Here is a 23364-nt window from a genome sequence, read left to right on the forward strand (position 1 = left end):
ATAGAGAAAAGAGGGAGGTATATATAGGAGATTTCAATGATACAAATTTTAAAAAGAAAAAAGAAACAAACAACAAAATAAAAGAAAACAGCACACACACACACACACACACACACACACACACACACACACACACCACAAACAAACAAACAGAAAACAAAAAAAAATGAAAAGGTGGGGGAGATTCCTCACTATTGTGAGTTCTTACCCAAGAGATACTAGGGTTGAGAACCAGGAGTTTAAAAAGCAGGTGAGTGTATCAATATGGATATCATTTTTATTCAAACTGTACCCAGAGCTGTCACCTTGTTTCTAGGAACAATCACAATGACAGAAGTGATGCAGGAAAAGAGAGTAGGGAAAAAAAAAGGAATGAATCATAACATTAGGAAAAAGGTGTAGGTAAAATGGCAAAGAAAAAAAATAAGAACACCAAAAAATGCAAATGAAAAGGGGTACAAAAACAAACAAACAAACAAGAGTTCAGGTTTTTTTTTTTAGGGGGGGCAGGATAGGAAACTTTGTCTCCAGTAAATTCGGGATTCAAACACTTCACAGAGTCTTTTTCTCTTGTGATTTGGCTTTGCGGTTTTTCAGATCAGATTGCTTGATTGGGAAAACAAAGCTGAAAGATCCACGGGACACTTTGTTTACCAGGTCTGTGGCCAGTGCAAGTCTGGACTTCAGCAACGCTGGGGCCGGATTTCTGGCTAAGGTATCTCTGGGAAATCTTTTGCCAGTTGGAAAGATGGTGTTTCCAGCATCACCTCTCAGGCTCCAATTGCTTTGTCCTGGTCTTTGCCAGCAGTCAAGATGGCACTGCTCTCAGCTTGTGGGGGAGGGGGCTCCCTCCCAATGCCGTTCCTCGAGCAGAAGTGGAAACTTCCCATTTCTTGGATGTGGCTCTGAATAAAAGCAAAAGAAATTAAAATCAATGGGCCTATTCAGGGTAGTAGCCAAGCAGTGAGGGGGCTCTGAAACCAATCCAGGACAGGTCCCCTGGACTGCTGGTGTTTTAAGTTCTTTTAACTTATTCAGAGTCTCCAAGTTCTTTTCCACCAATCCTGATTCATGACGTACTAGCAAGCATTGTTCCCATAAGAATAGGCAGGTCTCACCTTTTCTGTGCTAGGGCGGTGATTCAAGGAGAGCAGGAAGGAGTCTGAGTCCACTACAAAGGACAGAATGGCTCATGCTTGTCATCCTAGCTACTCTACAGGCTGAGATCTGCGGGATGTGGATCAAACCTGCCTGGGCGCTAAAGAAGGTGAGAGTCTTTTCTCCAATTAATCACTAGAAAAGGGGAAGTGGGGCTGTGGCTAAAAGGGTGGGGCTATAGCCTTCAGCTGAAGAGCTCAGGGCCAGCACCCAGGCTCAGAGTTCAAGCCCCATGATCTCCCCCCTCAAAAAAAATGACAGAATGCTGTGGACTGGCTAGAAATAGCCAGTTAGAGTCTAGGGCTGCATTGCAGTGGTTATCAACTATTTCACTTGATCTCCCAGCTCTGATTAATTTTTAAGTGATACCATTTAGAATGTGACATGATCTTTTTATTCTGCTCCAAGGTACCTCAAGGTCAAGACTGATCACCAGGGGTTTTAGATGCTCCTTGCTGGGATAGCTTGTCCCAGCAGGCATTTATAGGGTTTTGAACTCAAGAACTGGGCTCTGTCCCTGAGCACATCTGCTCGGAGTTAGCGCTCTACCACTTTGAGTCAGTGTCCCACTTCCAGCATTTGACCGGTTAGTGATTATAGCTCCTTGAGCCATGTTTCTAGTCTGGCTTTTTGCTCGTTAGTTGGGAGATGGAGTTTTAGAGATTTTTTTTTTTATCTCTGCCTGAGCTGGCATTGAATTACAATCAAAGGAGTCTTTGTTACAGAAGGCCTTTATTTTAATTTCCAATTAAAGCCACAAGGAGACCAATAACACTAGAGCTTACCTTTAACTTGTGAAGGATTGACCAACAAGTACTTGTTAGAGTTTTGCAATGACAAAACTCAGTAGATGTAAACAGAAACTGATTAGGATTTTTAACTAAAAACAGTTTCTTACTGCAAGAGTTACAAGTACCAGTACTGTGCCAGAAATCTAAACTTGGCACAATGTGCTACTTGGCATATTTGGCAAACTTTGCTATTTACCAAAATGTATCTAATTATAAAATAGCATAGAAACCAAATCCAATTAATCCCTGTGCTCACAAACCCTTCTTATTCTAACTTGTGGGAGTTAACATTACCAATAAGTGAAACAGAACACAAATGAACAGCAGTTAGGAGGGCAAAAGGTCAGGATGATGTAATGGTCCCACATTAGTGGATATGACTTCTGCCTTCCATCTGGGTCAGTAGTCTTTACTGCCATATGATGGAGCCAGGCAGGGATCCATTTTTGCCACAGTGGAGGAAGTCAGGATGGACTAGGCAGAAAGGCTGGATCTGGACTAGGCTGCAGTAGCATCTTCCAGGGTCCTGTGGTTCTTTCTGCTACTCTTGACAGACAGACAGCTTGCCAATGCCAGATGTGCCATGCAAACATCTTTTTGGAGTCATTCAAAAATCTTCCAGAAGTGAATCTCTGTTTCTCTGTCCTGTTTTATATTTATGTTTTTCTGGAATCTAGAAATCGATCCCTTTAGAAATTAAAGAGGTAGGGGGAACAGATGTATTCCAGCTCCACCCTTCTTCCCATGCTGAGCTCAGTTGGTGATATATAGAGCTAGTGATAACTGTTGTGTTGTGGGGTCCCACTCATAGTGGGAGCGACCCCATTTCAGCTCCTTTTGGGGGAACATCAGAACCTGTTGTGTTCTTAGACATTGAGACTGCTTGATAGGCTAAGAGGCCAGTTTCAGTAAAAACTCCCCTCTTCCAACTATTTCATAGTCTTTGCTAACACCAGCAAACCTTGAACAGATAAGACCCTGCTCTGTTCCTAATCAGCTGTGATTTAAAAAAAAATAACATTTGGGGAAAATGTAAGTTAGTAAAGAAAGCCTTGGAAAGAGCAACTGAGGAAAAGAATTTGGAAAGTGAGAATTGCCTTAAAGATTTGTTCCAGAGGTGGAAGAGAAATCCCACAAGGTTCAAGTAGGTAGCAGGCGATATGAGTATGTCCTAAGCTGTGATTTAAATACTGATCTAAAACCAAAATATCATTTTTATGCCCATCTGATGTATATCTGTTACACCAACTTGTGAGAGCCGATGCACCCAGAGAAGGTAACCAGGAAAATCCTGGGAGATTTGAAATGTCCATAAGCAGTCTCTAGAAATTTGCAGGCAACCCAGCAGGAAGTGTGATAATCCATTCAAGAAATACTTAAATATTAAATATTATCTATTATTACTTTCCACTGTTAGAAAAACATTTAAAAAATCACTTATAAGTTGTGGCACAATGTGATAAATCCATAGGGATTGACATGTCTAACCTAATTTATCTAATTCACTCTTTGTGTAGGATGCAAAACTCTATTGTACTAGATCGCAAATCCTTATTTTAATATATTTCAACATATTCTTTTGTGTCGGGGGCTGTTATGGGGCTTGACTCGGCCTGGGCGCTATCCCTGAGTTCTTCAGCTCAAGGCTACCACCCTACCCCTGGAGCCACACAGCACACAGCCCCATTTTTCATTTTTTAGTGGTCAATTGGAGATAAGGATCTCATGGTCTATAGTGCCTAGGCTGTCTTTGAACCTGAGATCCTAGATCTCAGTCTCCTGAGTACCTGGGATTATGGGTATGAGTCATTGCATCAGCCTCAACATATTCTTTTATTGTTAATATTTTATCTCAATCATCTTATACAAGCCTCTAGAAGATAGTAATTCATTATGTTTCTACAAGAGACTTCTTTAATTTCATATACTAATGATTCTTCAATAAATACTGTTAAGTGATTATTTCTGCCCTAAGTTTGGGAAGCAAGTGATGGATGTGTTTGTAATACCCTTTTCATGTGTTCTTTTTCTTTCTTCCTTCCTTTGTTGTTTTTTTTCTTGATATGTATAAAAGGGAGAGAACCTTATTTTATCTTGTTAAGCACTTCGATTTTTCTTTTACTGAACTACCATACTGATAGTGATAAAACAAATAAGATAAAGTCTGAGCTCGGGAAGCTGTAATTGAATTTATTGAAGAGAACTATGAAATTTGTATTTTAATAAGGCAGCGGACTAATGACACCTTAATTTTTCCAACTTCCCATTAAAATGCAATGAAAATATCCATGTAATGTTTATAAAGCTGTAAGCCAAATTACTGTTAGAATTATGTTGTAGTAAAAAGAAAGCAAAACACACACGCTCAAATATACTTCTTATCTCCAAATATAGTCCCCAAAACAACCAAGATCCTTCACAGTCATTGATCGAAGGCTGTTACATCTATAGCACAGTCCCCAATATGTCTCATTTCTTTCATTTTTGAATACCATACCTGAAGGAATTAATTCCTTTAAGTGAAGACATTTGCTTTGGCTATCAGAACTTGAAAACTATTTGATAATGTAGCCCACTTAGAAGCTCATAAGCTAGATACAAAGTTCTGTGAAGACTGACATGCAATGTGAAATTCTGGATGAGAAATAAAGAGCAGTTTATTACAGCAAAAACAACAGCAAGATCAGCATCATGGAACAGCTTTCTTTAGATTTAATGCGAAGGACAAAAATCATCATTACTGCAGATATAAAGTCAGTACATTGGATTATGGGAGAGAAAGACAATGAATTTAAGGCACTAAAATATTTTATAATATTTACCCAGTCTTTATTGTAGTAAGAGAACTGGACATTAAGAAGACACTGTATAGTCCCAGGTAACCATTACCTGAAATATTCTTCTAGTCTAAAACAAAACATGTCAGGAAATATTTCACTAAAAAAGCCATGACCTGAGACTCTTGGGAAACTGTCTCACAACAATAATATTTGTTCAATGTGCCTCTTCCTGCTTTTCCTTCTCCTGCCCTATTAAGTGTCAAGGTTATATATTTAGCACTCTATCTACAAGGCTGGATATGAGAAGCAGGACCTCACCTAAGATGTCTCCTTCTGAGCTGTAATCCAAGAGCACTCATGAATTACAAGTTTATGTTTTATAAAGGAAAGAATTTCAGTAACATAAAAGAAGTGTTAAATCATGAGAATATTTTATAAGGATTGTTTTTTATGTCAAAACCTACTCCTTCTTTGTTAAAATACAAAAATAACGAGGAATAGGTATAAACTTGTTAGTTTATCCAGTGTCCAATCCTAGCTCTGGAGACATGAAAATGCCTAAAGGGGTGTACCGAGGAACAAATATATATTTTGTCTCCATAATGCTGTGAAATAAGAAAGGCACAACTTAGTCATATTTGAGACTAAAATTCTGAATGCCTGTGGTTTATGTCAATCTAGAATTGAACTACCTTTGACCCATGTTTTGCCTCTTATAAAATGGCATTGAGAACAAAGAATCATGGAAGGATTTAATGGATTAATAAATACAGTGTTTCAGAACATGCACAGAGTAAAAGCACAGGCCAAATTCTCCGTCAGCCACTTCTGGGATCATCTGTATCATCTCCACAACCCTTGATTTATCCCCCCAGTTGCTCAAGTCTGACTCCCCAGCAAATCACACGATTTTTTTTCTGAATTGTCAAATACTAAGCACAGTTTTGTCATTGTAATGGCAAACCTAAGGAGTTTTGGTCCTGTAAAGTATTAAACATAGGGAAAATATTGTGTTTAAGATAAAACAACTGTAACTAGAAGAAAAATTTGCTGAAATTTCAATTCCATTTTTAATCATTTAAGAAGTACAATTCTTATTTTTTCTCTTAAACTTTTTGAAGTGTAAAATTTTAATCATATAAGAAATAGAAAAGCACTCTTATTCTGGTGGAAACTACTCAGAGAATTACACTTTTTTTTTTTTTTTGCCAGTCCTGGGGTTGAGCTTAGGGCCTGAGCACTGTCCTTGGAGTTTCCCAAGGCTAGACTCTACCACTTGAGCCTCAGCACCATTTCCAGCTTTTTTCTATGTATGTAGTACCGAGGAATCGAACCCGGGGTCTTCATGCATGCTAGGCAAGCATGCTACCACTAGGCCAAAATCCTGGCCTGAGAATTACACTTTTTTACTTATGTATAATGCTACTTCTGACACCCAAAATTATATGTAAAATTTCCAAATATCCTAGTTATCTCTTCCATACTTATCGAAGCACATGTCTAACCTGATTAAGGATTTTATGAACTGATGTATATTGGTCTATGTCTTTAGCAAATTGTTAACATACTAAATTCCTCTTCAAATTTCATCATGTATATTTCTTCCTTTTTAAAATGTTCGCATTTTATTTGCATTTTAATGTCATTCACTTTTCATTTCCAAAAATATTTAAGGAAAAAGCTAAGAATATAACTAAAATATAAAGCTAGGGATGATATTAAAACATGATATATGAACACAATGAAAATGGAATGCTGACTTTGATGACATGTGTGCACACACTTATTTCCTCCACTGGTAGGCTCATATACAGGCAAAACTTAGGCCAAGTGAAGAAACAAAAATTAGTACAATAAAAAGGCCATAATGTCAGTAATGAGTGAAACTAAAGACCAGCTTATAATAACAGAATAATAAAGTATTTTTGTTTTGCTTGAAAATGGTTTGAGGAAAATGTTACTCAGGAAAGAGAAAAAACTATTAAGTATCTTCTAAACATTCAGTGTTGGGAAGATATAGTATTTACTCTGAGCAGAAAAGCACTAGATTCTGCTCATGTTACTGTAGCTCAGTGTCATAAAATGGAATTAAATAAATATCTGGGTAGTCCATTGAGTTTGACTCTGAATCCAATACATTTATTCTCAGAAAAAGTAATGTCAGAATCAAGGAACACAGCTGCAGGGGGAGATATAATCGGAACTTTGAAAGTGTATTTGCCAATACCAATTAATTTTTAATTTTACTAAATTTAATATAATTTTAGTAATTTTATATAATTAATAATTAAATGCAAATTTAATTATTTAGCTAAAATAATTTTAAATGGCTACAATTAATAAGAAACTATATAGAAGTAAGACAAAACCATGTGTCATAGAAGACATCAAGCAAGCAGGAAGGAAAAGATAATGCAAAATAGGGAATGGAATACCTTTATTAAAATATTTTAAGTAATAAGGAAATGATATGCAAATGAATGGAATGTCTGTTTAAAGCTGTCTTAATTGGAAAAAGTTTGCATATTGTCACAAGAGACACAAATTATATATATATATATTTTTTTTTAAACCAAGATGGGGGGGTGAGGGGGAGGGTAATGGGGACCAAGATATGTGAAAGGTGAATTAATGCACCTTCTATCTGGCAAATATCATGTAACTCTTTTATTAATTACAATAAAAATATTGAAAAAAAATAAAAAACAAATTATTTTTAAAAGATAGAAAATATGAAAAAGAACGTGAGCAAATCAGTCTGTCATAAAAAACAAGATTAAAATGAAACAAAGTAATCAAGGCATATATGAAAATAAACATCTAAATGTAATTCAAAGCAACAGTGTGATATATACTAGTAACACAAAGTCAAAATATATATTTAAAAATTGTTGTCAGGTGCAGTGACTCATGCCTGTAATCCTAGCTACACAGAAGCTAAGATCTAAGGATCAAGGTTCAAAGCCAGCCCGGGCACAAAAGGACCTGAGACTCTTATCTCCAATGAACCTCTAGAAAATGGGGAGCAGTACTCAGCCCAAGGGTAAGGCAGTAGCCTTGAACTGAAGAGTTCAGGGACGGTGCCCAGGCCAAGTTCAAGCCCCATGACCCACAAGAAAAAATAATTGTTCAAACATGAAAGGGATAATAAAATATTGTATTCTACTTCAGAAGTGATAAGAAAGTAGATCTTAAATGTCTCAAAACACACATATACACTAAAAGTAAAGGATGTGAGGAGCTGGATATATTGCTTAACTTGAAGCCAGAGGTGTAGCTCAGGAATAAAGTACTTCTACAGCACAAAAACATCCTATGTTGAATCTTTTTTGTATTGTAAAATAGAACAGCAATTGCCTCTGTTCATTAGTTTATAATACTGAATTTATCAAAATGATCTATCATGTATTATAAGCCTGACAACGTTTTTCAAGATTTATAATAGAACATCTTGAGTAAACAAAATAAAATAATTACATGAAATGTCAATAAGATCTAGAATGCTGGGCCGGGAGTTTGGCCTAGTGGTAGAGTGCTTGCCTGGTATGCACGATGACCCAGGTTCGATTCCTTGGTACCACATACATAGAAAAAAGCCGGAAGTGGTACTGAGGCTCAAGCGGTAGAGCTCTAGCCTTGATAAAGTCCAAGGACAGTGCTCAGGACCTGAGTTCAAGCCTAGGACCGGCAAAAAAAAAAAAAAAAGATCTAGAATGCTTTAAAAAAAAGCATACATTAATGTTAAAACAATTTTTATAATATATAAAGCCCGATTTAAATCTTCTGATTGCAAGAGTTTTTATGTCATTAAGCACATAGCAATCGTTTTAATGTTCAAGAAAATGAGGAAAAAGAATAATAAAAGAATTAGTAATCTGGGTATCTGTGGCTCATACCTTCTATTATCAGCTGCTCAGGAGGATGAGGTCTGAGAAATACAATTTTAAGTCAATCCTGGATTAGAAAGTCCATGGACCATGTCATGAGAAAGGGTATCAATGTTTATGAAGTAATGCACTTTCTATATGGTGATTATAATGTAACCCTTCTATTAATTACAATAAAAAAAGAAAGTCCATGAAAATCTTATCTCCAATTAGCCACTAAAAACCTGGTAGTACTCCACTGTATATCACTTTTATATTAAAACAAACAAACAAATAAATAAATTTAAAAAGCTGGAAGTGGAGCTGTGCTTTTTGTGGTAGGGAACTTTTTTAGCAAAACATATTTAAGGAAGCCACAGGCCCGGAGTTCAAATCCTAAGAACAGCAGGAGGGCGAAACAAAAAGCTTTATTTTTAGTGGTAACAAAAACTACAAATTAAATCAGTGAAATTTAAAATTCTTAAGTAGTCAAAAACTTAAGCAAGAACATGGTAAATAAGTATTTAAATTCATCAGTGTTAAAATATTAAGTTGCAATAACATTTCATGGAAATGTGAGTAAACCAATCTAAAAAAATTGCATGTGGTTTAATAAATTAATTCTGCATGAAAATTTTACAATTAAATATATTCATTTTTTCAAGAATAGATGTACATAAATGTTAGTTAATGATATCTAATAGCAAAAGTGAGAAAAGAAACCAGTTAAAACATGGTATAAAAACACATCCTCAAAATAAAGTTTTATATAATTACTAATCCATCTCTGAGTAGTAATATCAATTGCAAAGAAATTATTTATAATAATTTATGAGAGAATGGTAGTACTTTATAAAATAGTATGTGCAAATAGTTTATATGCCTATGCTTGACCAAGAACTGAGAAAAATATTTAAAATATTGAATTCTTGATGAATACATTTCACATTCTATATTTATTTACAGCACATTTATTATAAATTTGCTATGTTTCTTAACAAAATGAACAAATATGTAAAAGGTAGAAAAATCATTCTAGATGGACAGAATGGGGAAAATGACAATTTACAAATTTGTTCAATTGTATGTAAAATGTGGGAGAAAACTTTGATTGATTAAAATTGGTGACTATCTCAAATAATTGGGTTTCTAATGTTCTATATGAGAAAAGTAATGGTTAAGATAAAGTATCTGGACCATGTCATTATTAGATGTTGCTATTCAAAAATACAAGTACTTTAATAAAAAAAATCTCTAGGAATTATTCCAAGGTAACTTCTTAGGCAACATTGTAGACAAGCAATATAGCATGCATAAAATCTCAAAAGCAGACACGGGAGCATTATTGATTTAGACATGATGTTATTGAAAAACATGACTGACAGAGTCGTGAGAAAGCTTGCATGTGTGGTAATAATGAAATACTGTGAAAGCAGTGATATCATTTAGGTAATCTAGAATCTATTCATCAGCAAGAGGAAGGCTTTAAGGAAGAAAATATTTTTTCCTAACAAGTTACTAATTTGGGAAGATCAATGGATGATTGATTTAACAAGATAGAAATCAAAGAGAGCCAAGATGACAGATGAGAGATAAGATGCTATGGAAGAGGTCTTGTTAGACATAATGAAGGCATGACATAACAATATCTTAATGAAAAGCAAAACTTTCCTCAAGCAATAGTGTTGTGCTTGTCTAGCAAGCAAGAGGTAGCCCTCTTCAAATCTCAATATGATGAAAAATTCATCACTTGCTCTGCATGTTTGACAGGCCAACAGTCCAGCATTATTGTCATCTACATGTATGACGATAGCCTTTCCTCGAAATGTGTTGTTTCTGCAGGAAGCTTCCCTAAATTAACTAAAGCCAAGCTATGGTAATCTATCTGTTTAACAGACCCTTACTTCCCAGAAGTTTAAAAATGGAACATTAGACATCTATTTGAATAGGATTGTATAGCTATTTAAAATCTATCCATCTGACCAACATCTTTATGTTTGCTCAATACCAAACTTTAGTCCTGAATCCTCCTCACATACGTGTAGAACCTCCTTAAGCCATTATATTCAATTAAGGCAAAACATTCCAAAACATCTACAGTTAAAATATTCCTCAAATAGATATTATTCATTATTCCATACACACTAACAAATTCCCCAAAGAGGACCACAACACTATCTCTCAGTAACCTGCTACCAGGTTCACAGTCTCTTCAATATTGAGTAATTTGTTTAACCCAAGATATTCCTATTCAATCACTGGGTATAAATATTTAAAATTTAGTGGAAAGACACTCTCCTCTAAATTAAGATAGAGGACAGAAAATTCAAGATTCAAACAACTGGTAGGACCAGATAACATCTAATATCCATTTCAACCCTCTTATTATATGATATGCCCTCTGTCTTATAAAACAATAAAAAATACTATTCCAAGCACAGTTGACACTATATCTACTTATATCACCGCTGTCATTTATGGGGAGTACCAAATGCACAAGCTGTGACCAACACAACATGCCAAGGGATTAATATATTAGCAGATTCATTGCATTGGACTACTTTATTGCATTTCCAGGATCTACAAGCTAGTTTCAGTTATCCATAGCTGAGAGAGTATGTTAAAACTAGTTCATGCACAAATCACTAAGAAGGAGATTACTGTGGAGCCTGCATTTAACACTATTAATTGCAACTTCCCTCCTATTTGCCTGCATTCTCCAAGAAACCTAACCATTCATTAAAGCTTTGCTTACTTTGTATACTTTGCTTACCTTGATTGGGATACCTTTAATGTCTTGAAACTTTGCTGGAAGGATTTAATGTTTCTTCTGGTAATTCTTAATACATTTTAAAATAGTATATTTATTGTGCTATTTCTTGCCACTTTAGGTATTATCAATTGATTTTTTTTTCCCAGTCCTGGGCTTGGGCTCAGGGCCTGAGCACTGTCCCTGGGTTTTCTCAAGGCTAGGGCTCCACCACTTGAGCCACAGCACCACTTCTGGCTTTTTGCTACGTATGTTGTACCAAGGAATCGAACCTGGGTCTTCGTGCATGCTAGGCAAGCACTCTACCACTAGGCCAAACTCCCGGCCCCTCAATTGATTTCTTAATATGGTAAATCAGGAGACTCTGCTTTGTTCCTTTCTTATCCTCACATAAAAATCATTATTCCTATTCCATATAGTTACAGATGCTTATGAACTCAGTAATAGTATATGTTGCTGAGATTTTGCAATATTTTGCTTGTCTTGGTGGTATTAAATTTATCAGTATTATATGTCTTTTTCTATATTCATCCCCCAAATATTCTGATCTATTTATCTAATGTTACCTCTCTCATATATATATATGATATATATGTGATATATATATATCATATTAATCACTTGGCATGTTGTGTTGGTCACAGATTGTGAATTTGGTATTTCCCATAAAATGATAGCTGTGATATATGTAGACATGTATGTATATTTAGAGATATATACATACATGTAATTAGTTTTTCTTGATGCGAGCATTTTAAAACCCTCTTTTAAACAGAAATTGTCAGATTCATTTGTTATCACTTTCATTGATTTTTATGAGCTTATGTTATTAAAGTAGGCAAAATGAAGCAAATTGTAAGTTTCCATAATAATTAAAGGTTTTGTTTGCTAAATGTAAGGACCTCCAGGATATAGAAACAAAAACTATATAATGAGTAATCGTTGTCCTTAATGTATTATGTTATCTCTCATCTCTTTTGCTCTCCCTTGGTTATCTCATATTGTTACAATATTTCACCTTGTTATCTGTTATATTTTATATATGCTTACTTTGGTGTTTGAAATAGGATAGGGAAGAGGGGAAGATGAGGGGGAGGTGGAGGGGAGGGAAATGGGGACCATCACATGAGAAAGGGTATCAATATTTGTGAAGTAATGTACCTTCTATCTGGTGAATATAATGTAACGCTTCTATTAATTACAATGAAAACATATGAAAAAAGTTTTGTTTATAAATGTTAATGTATAAAATTCTATCCTATAAGAGAACAATAATGCTTTGTAAGGATTAATTAATTCCCTTGACCTTTATCGCTACTCTTAAGATATCAGCATTGCCATTCATATATTTTTATTTTAAATGCTGTTTGTAATAGTTATTTTTACTTTTTAAACTGATAATAGTTATTGGTAGTATTAAATTGTACATAGTAAGTGGTTTCATTATTTCATTTCCATCTATGCATTTAGTCTACTTTGAGCATGTCTTTTATTGTTCATTAGTTAGCAAAAATCAGATATGTGCGTCACATTTTTTCTGTCAATTCTCAATATTCCTAACTCAGAGAAGAGAAATGAGAATGTTGAAACCATTACATGTATTTTCTACCCACAATTTTAAATATGTCACTTTAAGGTTCTGACTTCATTCAGTCATTCAGAGGTTTAACAGTTAAGGGTATTTGCTTACTTTGCCAAAGAGTTGGGTAAGGTATCAAAATTTTGAATCAGGTAATAAATTGTTGATTATTCTCTAAAATAATTAATCATTAAAATGTATCCATTAATGCTATTGCAATTAAATATCTTGTATAAGAAATACGTTCCATTTCATTTTAATTTTTAGAACTTTATATGAAGCACTGGCAGCAGATTAAGATGACTAGTATTATAGGACTAATAATTAACTTGATAATTTTCAGTTTCAGTTCACTCCTCTGTATTCTGGGCTAATAGCTCCTAGGTTAGTGTTGCAGAGATAGAAATGAATCTTCTAGAAACAGCATTAGGATCCATACCTTCCTTATGAAAGCCATGGTCATTACAAACTTCCTACTAACTTTGAAAAAAAGGTGTTCTCCTTCATTTTATAGATAAAGAATTAGGGCTTCATAGACAGTAGACATCAGTCCTCAACACAAGTTTGTCTAGCGCTTTCATACCAGGAGTGCATTGAAAGCAGGCCTGGCTAAGTTACATAAAGCAACAATGTTATAAGCAGTTCTTCCTTATAACCTTTCTGAGAAGATGGAAACACTAGGCTTTAAGGAATAGTAGACTCCTTGCATTTCTGCTTTCAAGAGAAAATCTATAAAACACATAAAAAGTAAAAGTTACTTTGCCCTGTTAAAAAGTTATGTTGAAGAACTATTACAATGGCTGTAATGTAGAGGTGGCATAAGTGACTATCAGGCTGTAAGAGGATGAAACAGTGATACTAGATAAATGAAATGGAATCTTAGGCTCACAAAAGAAAACAATTACAATATGTGACTACATGATGAACCTTTGAGTCAATGATCATTTATGAAATACAATATTCACTGAAAGACCCCTACAGCATGATTTTTATTAACTATCTCAATTATTCAAAGTCATAGAATGAAAAAGAAAATAACCAAGAAAGATACTTTTCAGGAGTTGTGAGAGGAGCTCAAACGGAGTGAGTAAACACGGAGATAACTTTCCGTTAATGATGATACAGACATTGAAATGTGAATATTTCAAGTATGGTTTCTGTAATAGAAATATAATTTAATGGGGCTAGGAGCCTAGCCTAGTGGTAGAAGTGCTCTCCTAACATGCATGAAGCCCTGGGTTCGATTCCTTAGTATCGCATACACAATAAAAGCCAGAAGTGGTGCTGGGGCTCAGGTGAGAGAGCACTACCAATAAGGAAAAAAAATGGCGTGTCCAAAAATAGTGCCCCGGCCCTACGTTCAAGCCCCAGGACTGTCAAAAAGTAATCTTTTAATGACACCTAGACATACTTAAACAAATACCCCATTGTCTCTAGAAGATCCTGTGTCATCTGGCTTTTGACTAGTCATTGTCACAATATATATTTGAGCAGATGAAGAGATGTCTATCCCAAGCCTATATGTATAAAATCTATACCTATATATTACAGATCATTGAAATCTGACATTTTATATAAGTTACTTAGTAAAATTAATCTCCCCTCATTATGCTCTAATTGTATCTATATGTGTAATTTGTAGTACATTTATATGTTTCTCATTGTTTCATTCATTATATAATGATCTGTCTCTTCTTAAAACATGTCATTTCTATTTCACAACTATAGCCAAAAGTGCAGACACAGTTGCCCCTGTACCTCCATTTATATCTTCAATCCTTTCTGTTCTACAGATTTCAATCAAATCTGTTGGCCCATTAACTGGTAAAAATCATCTGCTTCTATGACTTTTCTACCTATTTTCAAAGATAGAATATCAATTAGTAAAAGCCAGAGATGCTGGCACAAGAATAATTCAGTAAAAGAAAAATTTCCTCACACTACCTTTCTTTTAAATGAATTTTTATATTTAGTCTCCTAGAAAATGTGTCTGGTATAAATCTAGGTTTATATTTTCTTCTCTACCTATTGTCTTGATTTTAAAAGAAGAGGAAAAAAATCTCCTTTTATTAAAGAAGTCAAGATGTTCCTCTGTTTGAAATTAGTTTGATCTGTTTCTTAAGATTCTTGAAGGAATAATGTGAAATAAAACTTTACAGAAATGTGTCTGAGAAGAGCCTTGTATCTTGATAATGTTCTTCAAAGTTTCAAGTAGCTCCTTAGTAACAAAACACACCAGGCAAATGACCCCTCTTCCTGATGCCAATGTGACTGTGTAAGAACAAATTCTTACTATCTTAATGCTTATGAGAAAAAGCCATCTCTATGAGGCTCTTGTGGTTAACCAATTGTCACCATTCTATAATCTTGTAAACAAGCGGAAGATACTACTGGGATTCATTTTAGACACCATTAAAAAACAGCTGAGAAATGGTTTTAGTGAAAATTTAAAAGTCAATACTTAATCAAGAAAGCATATATTAAGAGACTAGCATTCGCATCTGATGAACTAAGTATCAGATCTGGATCATTACTGTACAACAGCTAATTTTATAACTCCTTGCACACTCAGACCAAAAATCACTGTTAAGCTCTAATTTCTTTATTAGAGCTTGGTTTACTATTATAAAATCAAAGCACAGTCAATGTTCGTTGATTTGTGTGATTGAATGATCTTTTACTTAAAATAAGTGAATTCTATAGTCATTTCTAGAGAAGAATTTTGAGAAAGAAAGGAAAATTTTCCATACCATAAGCCAGTGTCAATGGCTATTTCTTTTCTAGTGTTAATTTTTCATAAAGTTCAAGTTGTCAGATTCTGGCAAAACCTGCCCAATTCTTTTCTATTTCCTTTTCTTCTCACTTGTACTTCCATGCTCTCAGAAATATCTCTAAACAGCATTTTTTTTAAGAAAAAAAAAAGAAAAGAAAACGATACTGAAAGCAAAGTTGGCGCTTGTCAAGGAGATAGTGACTTGTCTTCCAACAGAAGAAAGAATAAACATTGGTGAAAAGAATGCTACCTGAGCTTCATAAGGATCCTTGAGATAACAAGGCCCAAAGTATCTTCCTGTTGTATTTAAACCTCATGAGTATACATAGTTTGGCCCAAGTCTCTTGGTTCAAGGTTTTCTTAACACTTATAAGCAAAGAATGGTTTCTTGAAAACAAAAAGCAAAAACAAAACAAAACAAAAACCCCTATTATTTTGATGTAAGAGAAATGCAGAATTCAGGAATACAAACAAATTTTTCAAAGGTTATATCTGGTAATCATTGAGTACATTGAGTAGCTTGTTCCAGTTTCTTCTTTTTGGTTATGATTCAGCCTCTATTGAGAGCCAGGCAGCATGAAAGATAATTCAGACCCAACATGTTCACTACCTAGTGAGCAAACTAAATGAAATAGATGGAGCAGTCAATATAGAGTTCTTGGAGCCCATATGTGTAACTCTTGCAGACAATAAGATGGGATGTTACGTTTGCAGGGAGTGACTTACCTTTCTGTTACTGGGTAGACTATTTTATTTTTGTGTCAGAATTGTCCTAAACCATTTCAAGTCACATCCAGAAAGGAAAAAAGAGTACAAAATATATTAACAACAATGTTATAGATTTGACATAATTTCTTTTGAAATATACATCTCTTCTAAGAAAGAAATAGAGCAAAGACACTCTGCATGTCTAGCACAGAAGAGATAATAAGCACTGAATCATTTGATGGGGGAGAGACAGAGGGAAAGAGAGAAAAGAAAGGGAAATGTGATTGAGTGTTGATTTCAAAATTATTTTATGTGAAGGACTCAAAGATTTTATATAAATTATTTCAAATTACTTGAAATGAAGAACATTCCATGTGAATCAATGAATAGAAAAGGCATATGGAATAAGATGATGTTTGTTAGCTTGCTTGTTTGAATATTCTTCCCATATTTATAGAAGCAATTGATTGCTATCCAGAAATAATGTTCTAAAATTAACATCTACTTATCCCAAATCCCGATTTTCTTTTATATAATATTAAGGGTTAAGCTCAGGGAGTTCTGAATACTAGGCAATTTCTCTGGCAAAAGTTATACTTCTACCTCTTGGGCATGTGTTTTTTTTTTTTTTTCAAGCTATAGTCTTGCTGCCTGTTTTGTCTGGACTGCTCAAACCTTTGATCTTCCTGCCTACTCCCTGAAATTTTTAGGAAAGCATTATCATATCTTGCTCCAATGTCCAGGTTTTCTAACTAACTCCAATAACACCTTGTAATATGGACTGTCAATAATTATGAGAACTAATGATCTGGTTTGATTCAGAATCCTGGGAAAGCAAACAGCATTTCAGTGTTGCTAAGTATGAAGTCTCTCTCAGAACTTCTCATTGTTTCTTCATGTGGACTTCCATTTTAACATCAAAAGCAAAAGTTAGGTAGAATGGATAATAAAGGGGAATAGAAGGTATGAGTTTGATCAATGCACATGTAGAAATGTCACAATGAAACCCATTTGGATTTTTCTATAAATACAATACTCTAATAAAAAAGGCAGATCTCTCAACTTCATATCACGTTTTAGTATAGAATGGTAGTAGCAGACACAAACTTAAAGCATAGACTAACAATTACCTGACATTTATAGAATATTTATAAAGAAGTACATGTGGGAAGGTATGGTAAGAAAAAGATGACATGACACGCATATAACTATACTCTAAATACCTAGGAAAGAATACTGAACATAACAGTTAAAAATACTTTATCATTACTCAAAAACTGGTCATTTTTGTCCTTTCTAATTTTTATGACAGGGGAGATTTTCCACAGGATAAAATGAGGACAGAAAGATTATTTGATGAAAAGTCGGGGCACATATACCTGAAAGGTGCCCTTGGAAGGAGGCTCATTTGAACAGGCAGAGCACAAATGATTGACATTCTGCATAAGGGCTTTGAAAGTCAAGGCTTTGGCGTGTCATTTGTTAGAAACTCTATTATAATAACTGACAGCCATACCCAGCAGATGTACCATAGAGATGTTGTGCCAATTTTTCCCTAAAAATATTAAATATTGTGAATTTTAATATGAAATATTCAGCAGCAGAAATCAGCACCACTGCTCCTTGTTGACAAGGTACAGACCAGGCATAAAGGGCATAAAGGTTCTCAGAATGAATACCATGTCAAAGAGTTAGAAGAGCACCACAAAACCTGTTTTTTTTAAAATGGATATCATGAAAACATTTCAAAAGCACTGAGACTTCTTTTACATACAAGCTCTTCTTTCTTTTTATTCTTTTTATTAATTGTATCTTATTGTCAGGGTAACATATAGAGGGTTACAGTTAGGTAGTGGGTACATTACTTCTTGAATCTTGATACCCCTTCTCATGTTTTTGTCCCACTTTCCCTCCCCTCACTCCCTCCCAGTCATCTTGTTTTTTCCCTTTCCTTCCTTATTTAAAATAAACAAATAAAATATATACAATATACCAGAGCTCTTCTTTTTTGAGGGGACAAAGCTTTAAATCAACATTTAGGATTTACAGAAGACTACTATGCAATGCAAAAAATATTTTTTGACAGTTCTGAGGCTTCAACTCGGGACTGAGCACTGTCCTTGAGCTTTGTTAGGGTTAGTGCTCTACCACTTGAGCCACAGCAATGCTTTTGTCTTTTTCTTTGTATGTGATACTGAGGAATCAAACCTAGGTCTTCAAGCATGCTAGGCAAGCACTGCACTACTAGGCCACGCTCCCAGCCACAAAAATATTTTTGACAGGGGACGAGAACGTGGCCTAGTGGTAAGAGTGCTTGCCTAGCGTGCACAAAGCCCTGGGTTTGATTCCTCCGTACCACATACACAGAAAAAGCTGGAAGTAGTGCTATGGCTCAAGTGGTGGAGTTCTAGCCTTGAGAAAGCCCAAGGATAATGCCCAGGCCCTGAGTTGAAGCCCTAGGATTGGCAAAAAAAAAAAAAAGATAGAAGATCAGGGATAATGAAGGAAGAGAGCACACTTAAATATTTCCAACTCACTGATTAAAAGGATTTGCTTATTATTCAAACTCAAGAAGATTGCAGCCAAGAAAAAGTATTTAACCTCTCTTCTACTCACTGGAGTGAAAAAAAATAATCCATGAAGAACAAGTAAGACTATATTTGGGGAGGGAGTCTTGGGCAGCTGCACTGATCACATTTTATCAGCCCTCCTATGTCTAAATCCCGGGTGCTATACTTATACAACATACATAGCCTTGAAAGGAAACATTTTGAGAAAATAGCATTAAATGCTGCAGAGCACTGATCTTTCTGCTAAAGGGGGAAATTTGAGAAGAATCATGAATGGAAGATAGAAGTGGGGTATGATTTCTTGGTCTATTCTGAGCACATCTGTTGTACTAACCTCTCAGATCGCCTATGCACATTACCAACTTCCTGGCCCTAATTGCTCTAGTTAGGGTATCAAAAGCCATGCGTGGTATCTAATAATGGCAAAATAAACATTCATTAACTGTGTGCTTATTAAACATTTATTAACAATACAGTATTGTATTCAGAAATGGCTTGAGTGACTATTATGACAGAATTTGATATTTCTGTTTAACCCTTGTGTTATCTAAGTCACAGAGTGAGCAGGTAGCTGGTGGAATGTTGCAGGGTTACATACAGCCGGACCTTGCCTTCTACCAGTCTCTTTGTTCTAAAGTTTCTCATGCATGGGAATACAAACATCTGATTTAATGTTACTTCCCATGTGTCTATAACAAGGTAGACATGAGGCTTTAAGAGATGTGTCCCATTTTTGTTCCTGAGACCACAAGAATGCCAAAAGGTAGAAATAATTTTGGGCATCAGAGAGCAGCAATTTAAATTGATTGCATGGATATTAGGAGGAGTGAGCTTTCTTAAGGGTGACAGCTAGCTTCTTGTCTAATTGCAAAACCTTTTTAAACTGTCTCCTTGTGGTTTGCACCTAATGGTTTATTGAAGCCATTATGATCAGGATAAGAATCCTGAGACATTGGACCCTGGAATGCAAGCCTAGAAGGCATGTTTCCTATTGATTATGTAACAAATTAATTAATCCAAAGAGTCTTTGTTCTTTACCAAAGCTGAATGTGTCTCAGTCCTGAGGATGAGGTAGGGAACAGAATATGAATGTTTTCAAACAGAAGGCCAATAATAAAATTCAGTCTTATTTCATTTTCCTGCAAAATCTACTCTATGCAGATAGAAGTATAACTGCTCTGCTACAAGAAGCATTAGAGGTGATTTTGAGAACTTTGTTAGTAATCCTTATGCTCCTCCCTTTTGCATGTCCCTTCGTGATTAAGGAATTACCTCACAATACCCCTAATTAATGCTAATTTATGCTCATTTAGTGACCATAAAAATATGTCACCAGTTTTAATTGCATGGGGAGGGCAGATAGATGAAAGTACTAGAGAATTAGTGTGTCATTTCCTAAAGAGACCTTTAGGAACAATAAAGACCATCTGCCCTGTCAATCTCCATCTCTGGAGACTGCACTACACCTTAAAGCACAATGATAAATAAAACTTCTCAGCATAGCACTGAGGGTAAATGTTGCCCTTTTTCATTATTTGTGTCAAACCAAGATAGGTAGAACTTTTAGAGAGACAGCTTGCAACAAATGCTGACTGTTCATTTAAAAATTAAGTTTTACTAGTACCTAAGCATTTTTTATAGAACAAAGGTGACATCTATTATCCACACTGGTCTCAAGAGTATATTTTTCATAGGTTGTTAATTAAATACTTCAGAAGGCAGGTTTTTGAAATGTATCAGGTGAGTTCTTTATTTATGTATGCCCCAGATTCCCAATATGCATGGGCTTAAATAAGAATTGCATGCCACTAGGTTTCTGCCAACTGCAGCTAGGCCATTTCCAGATATAACCTAAATTGTCCTTTCTATTTATCACTCTTTCCTTCACTAGCAACTCACTGGTTCAGTATGTATAAAAGCATACCTGCTGAACCAAGCTCTAAGGAGATGTACCAGACAACAAAATGTATCCTTGGTTTCTTAGAGCCTAGCAAAATGCCTCATATATTTAAGGACTCCACATATATCTGTTGAGTGATGGAATAAATGAATTCACTCATCTGCCAATGTGGTCTTCATCCTGATTGTTACAAGCTTCTGACAATGTGATAAAGGTTTTTCCCTCCCAGTTTTCATTAAATAAAAGAAAAATCAATGATAAGTTCAAAAATAATAACTGTATTTGAAGAATCTGGCACAAACTACTATTAGATTGCATCAGGTTAATCATGTAACTGCTACAATGTTTGACACTCCCACCCTGGAAGTCTGTTTCTCTAGGAAGGATGCCAGCTGGCCCAGCAATTTTTGGGGCAATAGTCATGCAGAGGAATTTACTAATCTTTCTACCCACAGCCCACAGACTTCCTCTTCTATTTCAGTCCTCAACTCTGGAACAAACTCTTCCCACTTTCCTCCTCCTTTTTTTTTTTAAACTAAAATAACTACTTACAGTGTCTGCACTTGGAATTCTCAGCTTACATTAATGATCTTTTCCAAGTTAATTTAAAGAGTGGACAACTTACATCCCTCCGTCCTGGATGTAGTCATTATTGGCAAACCTTTGGGACTTTATATCATGAAAACTGACCCCTAACGGCAGCCTTCGCAATAGCCTGGAAAGCACATCTCAGAGGTGATAGTCTTGTGCGTCTGGCTACAGTCTCACCACTGTAGGACAAGGAAGAAACTTTCATATACTCAACCAGACATTTAGTCCTAGAAAAAGTGATGAGGACAAGCTTTATTTCCTGGTAGGGAGATTTGCAAATTAAGTATTAATAAGTTTGATTCATATAAGCACTATGTGATTAATATCTATGTATATAATACAGATGAATATTAGCTCTAAATTATCTCTCACTACATATATATGAGTGTATGTGTATGTGTGTGTGTAAACTCTTGTCATGATTTGGCTGATATGAAAATGTAAACAACATAGGTAGGAAGAAAGTACTGAATTTCACATGTTATATCTTTCATAAACATGAATTGATACCAAATCACTCAGCATGGATATTTACATTTGCAACATTTCTTAAACTCAATTTAGTTGGAACCCTTTCTTTAAACATTCCAGCTGTACCTTTATTCATCTATCCTTGGGATTCTATTTTCACAAATAGCAGTAAGTCAGGAATGCATGTGAAAGACAGGACAAATACTGGTACTTTCTCTGAATCACCAAAGACCGGTACCACTTACTTGAACTCCTAGACACCAGGGCATTTAAAAAAATGAACCCTCTTTCCCCACATTAAATGCTTTAAGCATTCTGTCACCATCAAGTCTATACAGCAATAAGATTGGATCCATTTTCTCTTTAAAATAAAGAGGTTTTTTTTTTTGTTCTTCTGTGTTGAATTCATAAAATGGCACAATTTATCACCAGGAATTTAAAGCCACTAAGTCCATTGTACTGACTCCCTGTGGTTCAAGGTCTGTATCAAATATAGGACAGAGGCAGAAAATGAAAGGACACACAACATGAGCAAGGTAATCTCAAAAATAGAAAAGAAAGGAAAACAAAAGGAAGACTTTTCTTTCTCCTTTTAGCCAAATTCCCATGAGTAGATTCTTTGATGCATTCCAAGGTCTTAGGAAGGAAGAAAGGTTATCTAACTGTCATCAGGAAGGGTATCTTGGGGATTTTATTACAGAGGAAGTGAGAAGGAAGCCCAGATCCTCTATCCTTACAGCTCAGGGTCACCTCTGTCTGTGATGTTCCTCTGACTGCTGAAAAGTAAACATATGGCAACTCAAACTATTTTTATTAGTTAAGAACACAAATAGAACTCGCGACTTACAAACAAAAATAAACCTCGGACTTGAGTTGTGAGAGTATCTAGAAAACATTTTACAACTTAATTTTTTTCTGGATAAAAATTCTTTTTGTCCATAAAAATTATTTATATTCCAAATAATGCTTTTCTTCTATCTTTTCCAGCACAAGGTCAGACCTTATATCTTTCCTCATAAAAATGAAACTATTTTTCTTTATAAATGCAATTTATAATTAAAATATATCAAGATGTGAGGTAGTGAACTTTAAAACACTTGAACACTGACTGCCAACTAGAAACTCTAATCTACCCAGGAAGAGACTGACAAGAACTTCACAGTTTCTAGGATAGAGAGATTGTGCCAAGATATATGTGAAAATATACATACTAAAGCAGGGAAAGGATCTTGGCTGGGAAGCCAAGATATGCAGCTAACTTTCAATTTGGGAGGCAGGCACTACATTCACTCGAATGCTTTATGGCTCTTACAAGATTGGTTATTTAGGCCATGGGTCTAAAGGTAGTGTTGATCGTCATACGGAGTCCCTAGGGATACAGTGATGAAATAGTACTAGATAAATTCC

General features: G+C 35.2%; 1 long non-coding RNA gene across 1 annotated transcript in view; it reads right to left on the bottom strand.

The window, feature by feature from the left end:
- Window positions 1-259: 259 nt before the first annotated feature.
- Window positions 260-23364, bottom strand: part of LOC150056904 (uncharacterized) — a 33048-nt gene continuing 9943 nt past the window's right edge. Inside the window, exon 2 of the long non-coding RNA XR_016537017.1 lies at window positions 260-905. This is a non-coding gene — a long non-coding RNA (uncharacterized LOC150056904). The remainder of the gene's footprint in view (window positions 906-23364) is intronic.

The sequence above is a fragment of the Megascapheus bottae genome, chromosome 11, assembly GCF_031878675.1.
Source record: "Megascapheus bottae isolate mThoBot1 chromosome 11, mThoBot2.hap1, whole genome shotgun sequence".
NCBI classification, from domain to species: domain Eukaryota; kingdom Metazoa; phylum Chordata; class Mammalia; order Rodentia; family Geomyidae; genus Megascapheus; species Megascapheus bottae.